At 45.5% G+C, this 17,555-nt stretch overlaps 1 long non-coding RNA gene across 1 annotated transcript; it reads left to right on the forward strand.

Annotated features, from left to right (window-relative positions):
• The first annotated feature begins 9,235 nt into the window (after nucleotides 1-9,235).
• LOC135812647 (uncharacterized) lies at nucleotides 9,236-16,431 on the forward strand. The gene is made up of 3 exons (XR_010552895.1): nucleotides 9,236-9,412; nucleotides 10,937-10,985; nucleotides 15,686-16,431. It is a non-coding gene; the product is annotated as an uncharacterized LOC135812647 (long non-coding RNA).
• The last annotated feature ends 1,124 nt before the right edge of the window (nucleotides 16,432-17,555 follow it).

Genomic DNA, 17,555 nt, shown 5'->3' on the forward strand with positions numbered 1-17,555 from the left:
CGTGACAGTCACGGCCAGGCCAGCCAGCGCAGTCGCCACGTTTGAACTGCAATGACCTAGTATTCTTTGCAAGCCTGCAAACTGATGGCGAGATGGTGGCAAATAAGACATTGTCCGACCTGGCAGCGGCAGTACAAGAGTCGTGGTCAGCGTATCCAGCAGAGCGTATGACAGATGTCTGGAGAGGGATGTGTGCCTGATTCAAAAACATTGTTGAACACACAGTACTGTAGTGACAGAAGGGTCACGCTGCCCTCGTTCCTCCAAGTGCCAAAGTGACAACCACGACTGTTCCTTTCCCATCCCTGCCATACGCCAAGCGGAGAAAGCAAAAGCGAGCCGCTATACACACCAGCGAATGTTAGCTCAAGTGGCATCAGCTCGAGTGATACAGAGCCAGAGTCGGATAAACTAAAGCGTGAGTGCAAGAAGGCGCTCCAACGCTGTTTTCTTTTTGTACATTTTTTGTAACCTTGCTTCCTTTCTTCGACTTCCTTCATCAGATTCCATCACTGAATTTCTTTCTTGTGGCGGACAGGAATCCTGTATCATGCTTCTTCACTATGCGTATTGGAAATTTTACAGAGCGGTAAAATAACTCCTGTTCTTAGTTGCGATAGATAAGCGACAATTGCGATGAAACGGACCAAGTACAAGGCAGAAAAGTAGTCTACAAGTGCCCCAAACACCGCTTTCAAAATACGTACTTTGAAATAGAAAATGACAGTTTTCGCACAGTCTGACACAAAGAGACCAACTATTACTTAGTGGCTTTTGCGGCGGAGCACAATACAACGGAACTAAAGATGTTGACACAGACTTGAGCATGTCAACGACATCAGTTTAAAGGCATGGCCCAAGTTCTTCCTGGAAAGTAACACGATGCTCTGGGCGGCGTCGCACTTGCATACTCTTTCGATTCTGGCAGTGACACTTTCGATCGTAGCCTGCGCGTCTGAGACTGCATCAGACGACTCATGAGAGCTGAACGCAAGTAACGTCGTGAGGCAGCCGGTTCGCCGCCTAATGATTATGTCCTAGCCCACAACTTGTGCCTCTTCGCTACTGGAGACGACGGAGACGATTCCGCTTCGCTGTCGACATCAACATTACTGAGATCCCAACAAATTGTCAGCGGCGCTCTGCAGACCCGCCGCCACGGACTTGCAGGCACCTGAACAAACCTGGGCCATGCACAGCGATCGTCTGGCCCTGCGAGCTGCTCTAGTATCACTAGATGCGGACATTGTCAGTCTTTTCTCGCCAGCTACTTGAACTAGACCGCCAAACAAGTGTTTGAACAAAATTTGAGAAGATGATTGCCACAAAATGAATGAATTGCAGAGTGAACGCGCTCCAAAAAACATTTTTTTCATTTCGTCATTTCCCAACTTTTTTACGAAACCCCAAAGACATGTTTTAGCTGATCGCGGCCCATTTAATGATTGCAATGAATAATATTAGTTCCGTGGTCATGCCGCACAGCAAAGAAGTCTAAAAGAGGTTTAATCAAACTCGATTTTCTTGTCACTCTCTTCAGTGGATTTTTGTGACTAAAGAATAATAGTGTGTAGCAGAGGAAAAAATGATTTTTGGAGTGATACAATAATATTATACAAAAAAGGGCTCAAAAAAAGGAGCGTGAACAACGACTTGAGATATTAGTTATGAGCCATATACGTTAACACAAAAATAAACAATATATGAACCTAAGAAAGGGTTTGCTCCCCACACCGGAGCTCGCGCTATTCCGCCGACTTTACTTGACACTTAACTGACTCACGACTATATGTGAATTTGCGAATAATAACTTGAGTGCTACTACATGCTTCTTATGCCTACACAGAACTGACTTATACAGACGAATACACACAGCTTCAAAGACCTGTAATTGTCGAGCATATCGTGCGCGACAAATGTCGGTGAAACACAGACTTCTGATTATCACCATCATGTTTTGTATGGAGATTTTGCGTCATCGGGTGCAGAAAGATTTTTCGCATCCAAATTTGGTACGAGAAACATCGATTTTCCGCGGGGGTTTTTAATTTCGGTACAAATGTTCAAAATAACAAGGCATAGCGCGGGAATGTGGCGTGTTTGCGATCGTAACCTTGGCAATGACGGCAAACACACAAGTTCCGTACTCGGGAACATTTCACTGCTCGAAAACGACGTACAAAAGATGCGTAGAAACTCCTCCACGTCATCTAATTATCCACTGATGATGAGAGTAAAATAATATTTAACTCTTTGAGGATGAAGGACCAATATATCGATATATTTTTAGGTGCTTGAAGTCGCTCATATGTTGCTGAGACGAGTATGATCTGATTCTTCGTCAAGGTGAGACATGTCGCTGTCGATCCACTTCGGTCCCGTGGAGAACCGGCCACATTTGAGTATACACAGAGAATGCGTCGATCGAGAAATTATTTGGAATTTGAAACTAAAGGCCGAGTCACAATACAACTTTCTGCGATGCGACTTGCGACACATGCGACGAGCTGCGGCAGCGACACACGGTTCACAATATTCTGCATGTTTGCGACGGCCTCATGCGCACAAGTAGTACAGGTCTACTCTCCATATAACGTAATCTCTGGGACCACGCAAAAAGTATGTTATATCGAGAGTTATGTTATGTAGAAAACCGTGTGTAAAATACAAGATGCACCTCAAAATGAAGGGTATTACAAGGCGGGTTTAACCGTGCAAACATATACACACTGTACCACCATCGACATCAGATACCATCAATGCCGCAGAATATATGCACAATAAGACTAAACTGGCTAGCTACGGCTACAGCTTGATTGTACCACGCACGTGAATCTACGTTGTATCGAGAGTGCACACGTCGGGGACTGCGCCGTAGGGTGCGTTATGCCGAGGTTTACGTTATGTAGGACTAAACTGGCCTAAACTGCCTAGCTACAGCTACCGCTTGATCGTACCGTGCAAGTGAATTTATGTTGTATCGAGAGTTCGCACGTCGGGGACCGCCGTAGCATGTGTTATGTCGAGGTTTATGTTATGTAGGATTACGTTGTGTAGAACAAAATTTGTATGGGAGTGATGCTGTTTCGGCGCGGGATTTGATTTTTTTATGTACTAGCGAGGTTTATGTGCAAGTGAGAGTTGTTATATCGAGAGCAGACCTGTGCTATGTGTGCACGTGCACCCAGGGTCGCAACTGTACTACATTTGTGTATGTCGCGTGTCGCATGTCGCAAAAGTTGAACTTTCTTCAACTTCTGCGACAGGTGCATTGCAACGGCTTGCGACAGCTCGGGACAGGCAGTTTCTTGTCGCAACTGTCGCAAATCGCGTGTCGCGTCTGAGAAAGTTGTATTGTGAATCGGCCTTAACTTGTTACTTTGTTGAGCATACCGTAAAGTCCGGAGCAAACGCCCACTTCGCAGCAAACGCCCACCCCAGCGGGTCCATACTATTTTCGTCTTTTTCAGGTCAATATAGTTGTAAACAACTGGCATGAAGGTCGAATGCGTACGAGAACGACTGTAATGCCTACAAACTGCCTATGTCCTACCAGGAGGCTGTGCAAAAGCGATTGTCATTATCTTCCTACAAAGAAATAACTTCTGTCGAGATTTCCTTTCATTCAATAAATGTGGTAGTTCGTTCTCCATGTGGTACGAGTAATGCCGCATAAATTTGTGCAGTGCCACGATGTCGCGCTGTCAGGAACAATAATTGTTCTGATGAAGCGTCAGTCAACGGCTTGACTGGTCCCAATATTGCAGTTGCAAGTCGAACAGGGTATGTAACAGAAGCTACACCTACAACGTCGCTGCTAACTTGTTGAAAACTCCGAAGTGCCCAAGAAAAACATTTGCCTTTGGGCGCTGTGTGATCTCGAAATGATGGCTTGAAACACCGTCAGAAGTGTATTTGGTTCCTTCAATACTCTGTTCTTCGGTACCTTGTTATTCCGAAGAAAACCCGTTCGGATTTGCGAAATAAAACAACCATCATTATAAAATCACTACGAGCTAGCTAGCTCGTGGCTATAGCGCTAGTGCACAAAGAGATTTTGAAACCAGGAAAGTGGACATAGTTTACCGTAGCAAAGTGCTCTTCCCGCTACGGTGTGAGATGCACTTTCGTACAGTAGGGGTGACAGTGCATGGGGTCAGTGTGTACAGGCCAGCAGATCTTGCAAAAATGGGGTGGGCGTTTGCTCCGGACTTTACGGTACTAGAAAACTGAAAACTTTAGCAGAATAGCAAAAATAGCAAAATATCAATTGTGCACTCATAACCATGTATAAACAATTATAATGAATTAAGTCCAGAATGTTTTCGTGTGACTATCATCAGTGGAACATCGTCACATAGTAAGAATCACTAAAACAACCAGTTATATAGCTAGAGTAATATGAAAAGAAGCGTGAGAATGCAGCACAGCTTGCGGTTATGCATAACGCGTGTAGTGTGAACCTTTGCAGTGTATCTGAGAATGGTAGCAGTAGATGAATGTGGCAGCTGTGAGTGCGTGTGGACAAACCTGGTTAGTGCGTATTATTTGAAAAGTGTGAGTGCTACAACATTTTCATTTTGCTTGCATAAAACAGGGTCACATAATACGCACTCACCAGTAATGAAATAAACTATGTGAGCACTCATATCACAAGTATAGCAACAATTGAAAGTTTTCTAAACGATATCTTGCCACAATTATCAATGTAATTCGTGACTGATGGAAATGATGAAAGTACAACTTGCATGACAGCGGGAAGAGGAGTATAGAAGCGGAGTGTACAGCAACGATGAAAACCCAGGTGATCTGTTACATGTACTAGGAGAGTTGAGCTTGACAGGTGAAGGTGGTAATGATGATGAGGAGGAGGATGATGATGATGATGATGATGATGATGATGATGATTTACTTCCTTGACTGCTTTTGTGTTTCATCATTTTCCGGTTGGTTTTATGTTGATTTCCCATGTTCACTTTACATATTGTAATGATATACATTTGCTTTGCCCGTAAAAGAGGCTTTTCTCATGATGATGATGATGATGATGATGATGATGATGATGATGATCAAGTGAGTCCTCGAGTAGCGTGATGGGCATGACAGACGTGGTGGATGAGGAGACTGGAGCCACAGTGCAGGAGACTCTGCTGCAAAAACATCCGCCTGCTGCTGAGCCGCCTGCTTCGGTTCTCCTTGACAACAATATTGACCAGATTAACAACATCGTATTCCAGAAGATCACACCAGAGCTCATCCGACGGCTTGCTCGACAGATGCAGGGCTCTTCGGGACCGTCGGGACTGGACTCTGAGGCATGGTGTAGAATGCTCACTTGTTACCGAAAGTCCTCAGACAGCCTCTGCACGGCCCTCGCTAAGTTTGCTCATTGTTTATGCTCAGAGACCCTCGACTCGGAGCATCTCGTGGCGTTTACAGCTGCTCGTCTGATCCCATTGGACAAGCGCCCTGGTGTACGCCCAATTGCCGTAGGGGAGGCATTTCGACGGATTGTGTGCCGTGCCGTCATGCGAGTGCTTGAGGTGGATGTACGCCAGGCTACGGCTCCTTTCCAGCTGTGCATCGGCATTCCATTCGCATGCGAGGCTGGTGTGCACGCGGCTCAAGAGCTGTTCCAACAGGATGACGTTGAGGGCGTCCTGTTTGTGGATGCTAGCAATGCGTTTAATTCACTCAACAGGAAGGCGGCTCTGCATAATGTACCGCGCGTGTGCCCTGCTATGTCCAAGATCTTCAGCAACACCTATGGCAGCCCGATCCGCCTCTTTGTCTCGGGAGGTGGTGAGATTCTGTCCCGCGAAGGGACCTGCCAGGGGGATCCGTTGGCCATGGCTATTTACGCTCTTGCGACAGTCCCGTTGATCAGGCGACTTCGGGATACCAACGTATCAGTAAAGCAGGGATGGTATGCAGATGACGATTCAGCCGGAGGTAGGATACCATCACTATGGTCATATTGGAATGATATCAGTCAGATTGGTCCAGGCTATGGGTATTTCCCGAATCCCAAGAAAACCGTTCTCCTTGTAAAGCCTCAGTATGAACAGGATGCTCGGCTACAGTTCCAGGGCTCTGGCGTCGTCATCACAACTGATGGTAACCGATATCTTGGAGGCGTGATTGGCAGCGAGGATTTTTGTTCTTCCTTTATGGAGCGGCGTGTCCAGAAGTGGGGACGGGTATTGGATACATTGTCTTCAATGGCAACCACACAGCCACAGGCAGCCTATAGCGTATTAACTAAAGGTTTGTCGAGCTCCTGGACCTATCACATTCGTTGTTCGCCATGTTCTCCAGAGCTCCTGACGGCTGCTTCCGGCCCTACTTGGCGATGGTGTCCGTCCTGATAGTCCTGAGAGAGAGCTGTTGACATTCCCCGTCCGGTATGGTGGCCTTGCCATTCCCGTTCTGGCGGCTAGTGCACCTGCTGAATTTATTGCGTCAAGGGCAGTGACCAAGCCTCTGGTACAGCTGCTGCTGACCGGCAATTACACAAGCCCTCCTGACGTTTCCTGTGTGCCACAGATGGAAGCCCAGGAGAAAATCGCACAGCCCGATGGAAATATTGGTGTGCTGGCGAATCCGGATCAATTAATCTTGACACATGATCCGGTTCGTGATGCAGTGGGCGATGCACGGCACATTGCAAGAACAACGCGTGCGGCCAGGATCGGGGATGTGTGTCGTCGCCAAGCCGATATCAAGCCATGCTTGACTGCCGAGCAGCAGTTTTTGATAGAAGTCGCAAATGAGAAGGGTCTATCATCGTGGCTGACGGTGGCTCCCCGCTGGCAGCATGGAACAATTTTAAAGAAATCAGATTTCCGGGACGCTCTATGCATCCGGTATGGTCACAGATTGAGTGGACTGCCGGAGAAATGCGTGTGTGGAGTGGATCTCAGTCCCGCACACGCCCTCACTTGCGGTACTGGTGGGTACACAATCGCCAGGCACAACGAGGTGAGAGACCTTGTCGCCGGTCTCCTGAGAGAGGCAGGTGTAGTTGACGTCGAGACCGAGCCTAGATTATTGCCGTGCGGTGGTGAGGATCTACCAGGAGGGCGTTCGCTCAACAGAAGTACTGAGGCTCGTCTTGACGTGCGGGCTCGGGGCTTTTGGTCGTGGCAACAAGACGCTTTTTTTGATGTGCGGATTACCCATCCCGCAGCGTCTGTGTTGTCTCGATCAAAAGCCTTGAGTCAGCTGAAGTCCCATGAACGGGCAAAAAAGAATCAATATGCCAGCTGCGTTGTGAATGTCGAGCGAGGATCGTTCACCCCACTGGTGTTCTCGACTTATGGTTTCAGCGGGCCTGAGACAACTCAATTCCTAAAGTCTCTTGCCTCTCTCTTTGTAGAGAGAAGCCAGGATCTCAAATATCCTGTTGTCATGGGTATGTTGCGTACCCGCCTGTCGTTTTGCCTCTTGAGGTGGGCCATTACGTGCTTTCGTGGTTGCCGAGGGTCTTATAACAGACGGCGGGTGGATTCCTTTGTGGCCCAGTGTCGTTTGGCCGCATAGTGAATTTTTATGCTATGCCTCTCAACAATATCACTATGGATAACATCACATTTTTTAAAATAACTATTTGGTAAAGTAACATCATCTGTCATTCAATATCTATCTGGTAAAATAATCAGCATTTGAATATCTATTTGGTACTAATCATTCAACTGTTAAATGTCATATTTTACCTGAATATCTATCACGATTTTTGCACATAATCTCGGTTATCACCGTTTCAAGCCCGTACAAGAGGCCGTTTCCAATGATGATGATGATGATGATGATGATGATGATGATGATGATGATGATGATTTGTTTTTTATATTTGTAGTTCGATTGTTGAAATCTCTTGTCTTTTCTTTGGGTTAAAAGGTTAACTTCATCCTCGTTTTCTTATTGCCTTGTATTGGAATTTGCCCATAAAAGTGGCTACGGTGTGATAATGCATTTTTATATTTCGTGTTTTAACATTATTTTCAGAAAATTGCTCTTACAATACCTTGCGTTTTATATTCATAATATTGTTGCCCGTAAAAGCGGCTTGGTCACATGATGATGATGATGATGATGATGATGATGATGATGATGGCGAGCAGGACGGTTGTGCTTTGGGGCCCGGCGGAGGCAGAGGCAATGAGAAGAAGTGATTGTACAAGTATATCAACAACATTATACGTAATGAATGGCCAGATTCTACAAAACGTTTCTTCAGAATTCCCAAACTCCATTGCAGCGCATTTCTTGCACTTGAAAACACCGCTAATTCGGCAACAGGCTCTCAGCTGCACCAAATAAATAACTTTGCCAATATTTCGCGCTGAAAAGTTATTTATTTGGTACAGCTGAGAGCCTGTTGCCGGAATGGCGGTGTTTTCAAGTGCAAGATTCTACAAAATCTTCTTTTTTACTGTACTGTGTCAGCGAAGGATGTACCCAACACCGCTGAGGCAGAGCGAAATAGAGAACAACAAGGACAATCAAGGCTTGTTTGGTGCTACTTCAAGTGTCATGCTCTCACAATCATCAGCCCTCCCCCCCCCCCCCCCTCTGTTACCTGATGATTGCGAGAGTGTGAAACTTGAAGTAGCAGCAAACAAGCCTTGACTATCCTTGTTGTTCTGTACTCTACTGTATGTATGATTTTCAGGACGGTGAGGAAGACAGCCACCATGAGGCTGTGCATGTTGCTGATGGTCGTTGACATCATGCGCACCTTCTTGTAATTTTTTCGTTTTTCAAAGAGTATGTTAGGCAAGCTCTCGTTATTCCTGCACTACTTAACTTATGACCCATACGACAAGTTAGCTGAAAATTGGTATGCTAATTGCAAGAGTACATACTCCCACTCCTGCCATTGATGTCAATCTGTTGCAGTTTTGGAAATGACCATGTGCAGAAGGGTTTGCGTAATTTGTATTCACCCAGGCATGTTGATTTGTTGCCATGCATACGTGTGTGTGTGTGTGTGTGTGTGTGTGTTTGTGTGTGTGTGTGTGTGTGTGTGTGTGTGTGTGTGTGTGTGTGTGCGTGTGTGTGTGTGCGTTTGTGTGTGCATGTGTGTGTTTGCATGTGTGTATGCGCGCTGGTATGTTATTGTGTGTGTGTGTGTGTGTGTGTTTGCATGTGTGTATGCGTGCTGGTATGTTATTGTGTGTGTGTGTGTGTGTGTGTGTGTGTGTGTGTGTGTGTGTGTGTGTGTGTGTGTGTGTTCTGGTCTGGTGTCCTTCATTTGACTTTGTTTGACTGGAGAAGTGGATATTCCTAATGGAAAGTCAAGCTTAACCGGTGGTCAAGTGGCAGGCCTAGTCATAGGCACCTTGCTGCTGGTCGCATTGATTGGAGGCATTGTGTTCACTCTGGTAAAGAAACAGTCTCCTGGATCTGGGTAAGTTCAAGTTGCATTACTTCACTATGTCTCTATAGCATGGGAACGTTGGGAGGATAAAGGTTAACCCTTGCAGCATTAAATGTCAATTATCAGATTTGGGCAGGGTCGGTGGTCTTTTGTGCAGGCGGCACTTCTGAATCTGCGATGGTGGGGACATATCTGCACGCATCACTCACCTTCTTAGCCGAATTTTGTTTAGAGCCCTCTCTCGAAGAGTGACCTCTCTGAAATCGTGCTCCTGTCTCGAATTGTTCCCCTGTCTCGAATAGTGCCTCTGTCTCGAATTGTGCCCCAGTCTCGAATAGTGCCCCTGTCTCGAATAGTGCCCCTGTCTCGAAAAGTGCCCCTGTCTCGAATAGTGCCCCTGTCTCGAATAGTGCCCCTGCCTCTGAGAGTCAATGATAAAGAATTAAGAAACGAGAGAGCTTGGAAGCTCAGGGTCCTACGCTATGCTTTTTTGCCTTGATGACCTAGACAAAAAAAGCATACGGATGTTATAAATTCATATAAATGTTTCCTTCTTTTAAGACATAACCTGGGATTCGAACCCGCACTATCGCCCTGCACGCATCCCCCGATACATTTCGCATGCATACTAATTCTTCCAAGTTGGTTCACGTTATGATCTTGAATTTGAAAGCCCTATTTGAATATGCATTGTGGCCAGCCGTCTTTGATGGCACGGTACGGGACAGGTACAGTCGAGGGTAATAAGACACCGTCTACCGCCTTGATGACCTAGGCAAAAAAAGCATAGGGATGTTATAAAATTTTCAATTCTCCTATTTTTTAAGCATAACCTGGGATTCGAACCCGCACTATCGCCCTACATGCATTCCCTCATACACTTCGCATCCATACTCATTCTTCCAAGTTGCTTCAGGTTATGATCTTGCGTTTGAAAGCCCTATTTGAATATTGCGGCCAGCTGTATGTGGCCAGCTGTGTTTGATGGTACGGTACGGTATGGGACAGATACGGGATAGCGCCAGGCGTGACACAAACACACAAACACCAAATTAAAGCTGTGTGGACCTTGGCTAGCGCCAGCCGTTACTGGAGTAACGTCTTCTGCATAGCTACGGGAATTAAAGCTGTGTGGACCCTGGCTAGCGCCAGCCGTTACTGGAGTAACGTCTTCTGCATAGCTACGGGAATTAAAGCTGTGTGGACCCTGGCTAGCGCCAGACGTTACTGAAGTAACGTCTTCTGCATAGCTACGGGAATTAAAGCCTCTGTCGTGCCTGCAGGTACACATCTATATCGCCATACTCTCATACCTTTTTAAAAGTTTTCAGCTTAGAGAGCGTTGTGTAGGCTTGAATATGTTAACCGCCAGGTATGCTTTAACCACCATCTCGCTCTGTGTCATTATTATTGTGCTATACATGTATTGTAGTTTTCAGATAATTGTGTTACTCGCATGCCATTACTCTGCTGCTATAGTTGAGTATGTCTCTTCCAGTTTTATTCAGTTCCAGTTATGTCATTTTCTTTGTACTTGATCAATATGTTCTGTAGGAAACATATTTCTATGACAGAGATGAATGCTTAATGACTCCAACTGGAGGTAAGAAAACCCATGAGTTTATGACAGAGTACATGTGATCAGTTCATGCAGCATTTGTTTTCCATGTATACTGTAATAAAGTTGCAGACTGCTTCGTCAGAAGTAGTCGGGGCAGGGAATAATGCACCCCATTTGCCACTCTACGTCGGTTATTTGTAATTGTATTTATCTAGAGATAGTCGGCATGCTCATATATACCGGCAGACAAAGGAGAAAGAGACAGAGAGAGACAGACATACAGACAGAAATACAGATGAACAGATGGACGGACAGAGAGCGAGAAAGAGAAAAAGAAAAAGAAAGTGAGCGATAAAGAAAATGAAGCCAGAATTTACACTTGGGGTGCAGAATCAGCAAGGACATTCTTACCCAGCTCAAGTTCACACTACCACAAGAACGTATGGAGCGGTGGAGAATTGTGGCAAACCACACATGAAGGGATTGCAGTACCAGAATGAACACGGGATGAAGTTATCAGTCCTCTTGCGACTTGAACAGACACAGCACTTTGATATGCTTCTTTTGTCGACTTAGCTCTTGCTTCAAACTGCGTATGTACAGCGCTTCCAGAGAGGGCACGCACACGCGCGTGCGCACACACACACACGCACACACTACTACTACTACTATTGACAGCTGCCAGAAATGGCCACGCCGCTCCCCAAAGGGAGGTACTGTCAGAGAGGTTAGGGGAGAGGTAGGCAGTGCTTCAAATGGCGCTCCAGGTCCTGTCGCCTCCGAAACTGGCGACGCACACACACACACACACACACACACACACACACACACACACACACACACACACACACACACACAAGAGTATGTACAGCGCTTCCAGAGGGGCACGCACACACACACATACACACACACACACACACACACACGAGCGTGCCCACGCGAGCCAGGGTGCGCATGCACATACACACACATGCACACACACACACACACGCACACACACACACACACACACACACACACATATATGAGCCAGCGCACACGCACACATACACACACACACACACACACACACACACATATGAGCCAGTGCACACGCACGCACACAGAACCTTCCAAAGTGTCCCCTCTAAGAGGTGCGAGCAAAGTCCCATTTAGAAGAACTTTTTTGAACTTTGCTCCCGGACTATGTTGATGATGAGGCCATTACAAAAGTTTTCTGAACTGATAAGGGAACTGTGTACCTTTATCATTTCAGATAACTTTTGTAATAATCTGCTTTGCAGAATGATCCGAAAACTCCTATGCGCCGTCATGCTGTTAGTATGCACTAGTATAGATTTGACAAGCCAACAGGCAACAGCAAGAGTGCATAAACCAGAGTGTGTGTGTGTGCATCCATATTGCATAAAACTAAGAGTACATTACTCCCAGAGTGTGCAACGCCTGGTCCAGCTCTGCATAGGGTCTTGGTCGAGCGGAATCGGATCTTGGGGTCATAATACCGTACACTAGGCATCTGAGCGGAACCCGGGGAGTCACGGGTACTCTTGGATTAAAAACAATGGTGCCTTGCCTCGAGACCGGCCTTGCGCTGGTATGGAGTGCACGCATGACATCAGAAGATCCAATTACGATCGACCAAGACCCAATGCAGAGCTGGATCAGGCGTTGCACACTCTGGGGGGTTATGTACTCTTGATAAAACCAATGACGCGGTGATGTTTTTTAGTCTACGTCATCTGAATCATGAATCATAGAATGTGGTCTTTGGGTCGTTCATAAATGACGGATTTTTCATTGAATAGGGAACAGAAAGATGACGAACAACGGAGGAACTGAAAAAGAAAATGTACGAAAATGGGAAGGAAATAGTAAAAAAAGTGAAATAATTAGATAATAAGGTGCATCTAGCTAATAGATTTGAACTCGGATGTTGAGTTAAAGTAATCATGGATAAAAACAAAGGAGAAAATGTTACGAGTTATGATTAAAATAAATTAAATCAAATATAGTCATCGAGTGCTACAAAATCGCACAAAACTGACAAGGAAATTTTGCCTCATTCCGTGCTGCGGCCCACAGTTAATTGGGAACTCGTGGCCTGGCACGAGGGAAACATGGATGCAGTGAATGGAATTTTTGTCTTTGACCACATTGTGGGTCGCTCTGATCTACTTACCTCCTATCGCTTTATGAGCTGCATCTGTGCCTTGATCCTAGAGGGTGGTGGTGTTCCTGCCTTGATCCTTGAGGGTGGTGGTGTTCCTGCTTTGATCCTTGAGGGTGGTGGTGTTCCTGCTTTGATCCTTGAGGGTGGTGGCATTCCTGCGGATGCGAACAACTAGGCGTCCAGCCAAGCCTCAAGTGAACCGTGAATTTTTTTACCGTATGCCGCTATAAAAAATATCAGATTATGAGATTTTAAGGACATGTTGTGTGATTTTGTCCATAGGGCCTACTTTGTACAACAAATATCAGAACTATCACCTGCTGCAATCTTCCATAGCTTCCCCAATTTGTGTTCGCATAAAAGTCATTGTGAGCATGGTGAAATAACAATAATGTCGCTGTTTTGCAGCTTATTGCGTGTCAAGTCACACCCTTACTCAGGAGGAAAGAGAAAAGGCTATAGGGGGTATTTGGGCAAATTCCTGCTGTAGAACCTCCTTTCAATTCGGAAATGTGGTATGTCATTCCAAAAAACATGGAAAAAGAAGAAGAAAAAGTCGCTCATGACGGGCTCGAACCCATGAGCCGCAGAAAGTAATAATGTCTCCACTCATGATCTGCACAGAAGGATGCAGAGAAGACCAGTTTGTGACACCCAATTGAGCTACCTTAAAAATCCGTCCTTATGCAAAGTTGTGTATGACCCACTGCCCCCCCTCCTCTCTTTCCCATTACTTGTTTCTATTTCCCCCGTTCTTGTACCAATTAGAAAATTTTAAACAAACTGCGTCCATTTAAGTACCTTATTTTTACGGGTTGTAAGTCGACCCCGGTTATAGGTGGACCCCCGTATCCGGAGGTCTCAATTCTGCGTTTTAAAGTGTTCACCCAAAGAAGCACTACAAACCACCTCCTGCTACTAACACATCAAAAAATCATGTCAACATGTCAACATTACTTAATTATAAGTTTCCGTGCATGGCACGGTCAGTGGAGTTAGCAACACACCAACATCCTTGCCATAAGCAACACTTGTACATGCATAACATGCATGCACTCCGAATTCCCGCGTTTCCGCACGGTACTGTGCGGAGCATGCGCATTACTCCAATTCGCCATGCTGTTGTTTCTTGCTCTTCGCTTTGCTGTGCTGACGGTCAAATTGTTTGACTATCGCGGCCAGTTTCTGATCACCACCACCCACCCCATTATCTCCCACTAGCATTCCATTCAAAACCATCCCGAAAGGGAGAACAGTAAAGATCGTGAGTCAGGCCGGCATTGAGCCAAGTGCGCCTATATTCGCTCGCAAGTGCATCATTTAAGCCATCCCGTAAGGGAGAACAGCAGGGATCGTGGGTCAGGCCGGCATTGAGCCAAGTGCGCCTACATTCGCCCACAAGTGCATCCCTACTGCATGCTCGTGTATTGACACATCTGAACTCAACAGTAGGGATCCTGGGTCTGGCCGGCATTGAGCCAAGTGCGCCTACGTTCGCCCACAAGTGCATCCCTACTGCATGCTCGTGTATTGACACATCTGAATTCAACAGTAGGGATCGTGGGTCAGGCCGGCATTGAGCCAAGTGCGCCTATATTCGCCCACAAGTGCATCCCTACTGCATGCTCGTGTATTGACACGTCTGAATTCTCACCGGGCAATTGTTGCCCCAGTTAGTGTCGGCATTGGCCATACTAACGCACAGCGGTGCTTGCAATACTAGCTCTGGCATTGGACCAGAATATTGCATTATTGTATGCGGCAATTGTTGCCTATCTCCTGGTAATACAACGCGTAATAGCTCCCAAACAGGTCGGCTTGTTGTGTGGTTGGTAATGGAGGGTATAACGTCCCAATCCTTCAAAAAATGCCAATAAACTGGCAACAATGTGTACACATGGTGCACTTGTGCATGCAGTGCAGATCATTTTTTGTAAGATACAGATAGCTCCCGGTTATAAGTCGAATCCCGGTTGTAAGTCGACCCCCACCCTTTCTCCGTCTATTTTAAGTCGTAAAAGGTCGACTTACAACCGGAAAAATACGGTATATAAAAGTAAGATCTCACGTCTGTGTGTGGGGTACAAGTTGGTCAGTTGATCTACTGCCCATGCGTGTTCTACGTCATAGTGAAAGACTGCTATTTGCAACAATCCATCCTACACTACTGAACATAGTGCACCAGGTGTAAGAATAAATGCGAAAAAAATATTCCGCCCGCGTACCTGACCAGCCACCCGCTGTTTTTGCATCAGGACGGAATTTTCCCGAAAATTACGGGCGACCCTAGCATAACTGGAAAATACTGCTCTTCAGTTTACTAACTGTTAGTATATGAATATCTCTCCAGTATAAGTTTATGACAGGATTTATGCCATTAGATACTGAACATAAATTCATAATTTAGTACAGTAAACAAAATAACATGCAAACTGGAACAGTAGCTCAGTCCCTGAAAGTACTGCTGGTGGAGCTGCCCTTGAAAAGAGTTGTTCATCAGGATCTTATAAAATACAGCAATACCAACTTGCATTGAGACAGGGGCAATGTGTTGTGTTCATTTTGTTTGCAGCGCTGGAACAGTGGGAAGACTTTCTACAAGCCTTAGCAAGTGGAAAAAGCTGACGGCCAGTTCCAGTCATTGTTAGCATTCCTGTAGTGTTACACCACGCATACACATGCATGCATATGTCAACACACCTATACACAATTATTATGCATGACTGTAAGAGGTAATAATCAGTACGCATTTCACACGATGTCACCTGATGCCTTGATTTCATTTCGTGTTGGTACTTCTCTGTACTTTGATGCTACTTGCATGAAGCTAATCTTGGCCTAAGGATATATTGGTAGGAAATATTGATAAGGAAACTTAGCATTGATTGAATTGAAGCATGCACGAGTCTGTTAATTAGTAATCGCCAATCTGTACTTTCGTTGATTAATGTCGCTGCACTCAGCTAGAACGCAGTTGGTTGTCCATTGATCGGAGAGAGCATTCTTACAGCACATAGTGCCTATCGTAGATGTAATTCCCCTGAAATCCGTGAAGAAGTATATGCTCTGTGCGCTGTTACATTTTGCCTCCGAGTACGTTAGTTTGTCATTAGGAGTCTTACTTTTGTTGATACAATAATATCGTTGCACTCAGCAAGAATAATTGATTTTCATCCATATTGGAGTGAGCATTCTTACAACACGTGGTGCCTATCGTAGATTCAATTCCACTGGTATCTGTGAATAAGTATAATTCTCAATGCACTATTACATTTCGCCTCCAAGTCTGTTGCTAGTAGTTTGCTATAAAAAAATCGGGTACTAGTACTTCGAGATTTATGTGAGCGGTTGTGTTGTGGTTTATAGGGAGTTTCCCTATCATTAGTTTTATTCCAAGCAACTCGTACATGGCTGGGGCAGCCAATAGGGAGGTTTCGCTCTACGTAATTACGTATGAAAATCCGTATGTCGTCCACGCCGGGGAGCGAGGGCCGCTTTCATAAGTAAAACTCTCTACGGATTTCCGTTGGAAAGCTGTTTCCTACGTTACGGCCTCCGTAGGACTTTTTGAAATATTTTTTGCATTTTCAGGACTTGTCCATGGCAAAGTTCAAGCCGCGCGAAACACAAGGTAGATCTACACACACCGTACATCACATGCAAAATACGATGGAAAACGCGGTTTCGGTTCGTGGTGCATGCGGTGGGCACATGCAGCCAACACGTCTCCAAAGCAACAAGGCATGTTTAGCAGTCGTGGAGAAATCACGTAGAGCGAAACCCAACAGCTCTGAATTTCACGTTTGAAAATTACGTGCAGTTTCTACGTTATTTTCTTACGTAATTCCGTGGAGCGAAACCTCCCTATTGATCACTTTGGAGTGGTGATTGCAGGGTTTTTATAACCAACCACGGCGTATAACCCTCATGGGGTATTCACACGACAGGCACTTGCACGTTTTACAGGGAGTGACATACGAGAAAAGTGACTCTGTGGGTTCACACAGCTGCAATCGACGACAGGCACGTTTGCATTTTTGAATGTTTCACCGTGGGTATTTCAAATTTTCAAAACACGCACATGATGATTACCATGCTCTAAAAGAGCTGCGTAAAAAATCAAGTCTTGTTTCGCGCTTTTTGGTGTAACTAGAGAGTGCACGTTTTTTGTCTTTTTTCACAACGTGGTGCAAATCTCACGTTGTGTGTAATTTTTAGAGGTTAAGTTACACGTGCGATGTGACGTGGAACTTTGCTTGGCAGGATTCGGGTTTAGTTCGCACACATATCAAATCTTCCAACAAATTTGATAAAACTACGGAAATAATCTACGTGGAGATAAAAGTTTAACTGGGGAGGTTCTGCTCTACGTTTTGCAAACGCGACGCAAAGAATCACGCGAACTTTCTTCGCGTTCCCGTAACGTAAAGAAATGCTGTTCT

The sequence above is a fragment of the Sycon ciliatum genome, chromosome 3 (genome assembly GCF_964019385.1).
Source record: "Sycon ciliatum chromosome 3, ocSycCili1.1, whole genome shotgun sequence".
NCBI classification, from domain to species: domain Eukaryota; kingdom Metazoa; phylum Porifera; class Calcarea; order Leucosolenida; family Sycettidae; genus Sycon; species Sycon ciliatum.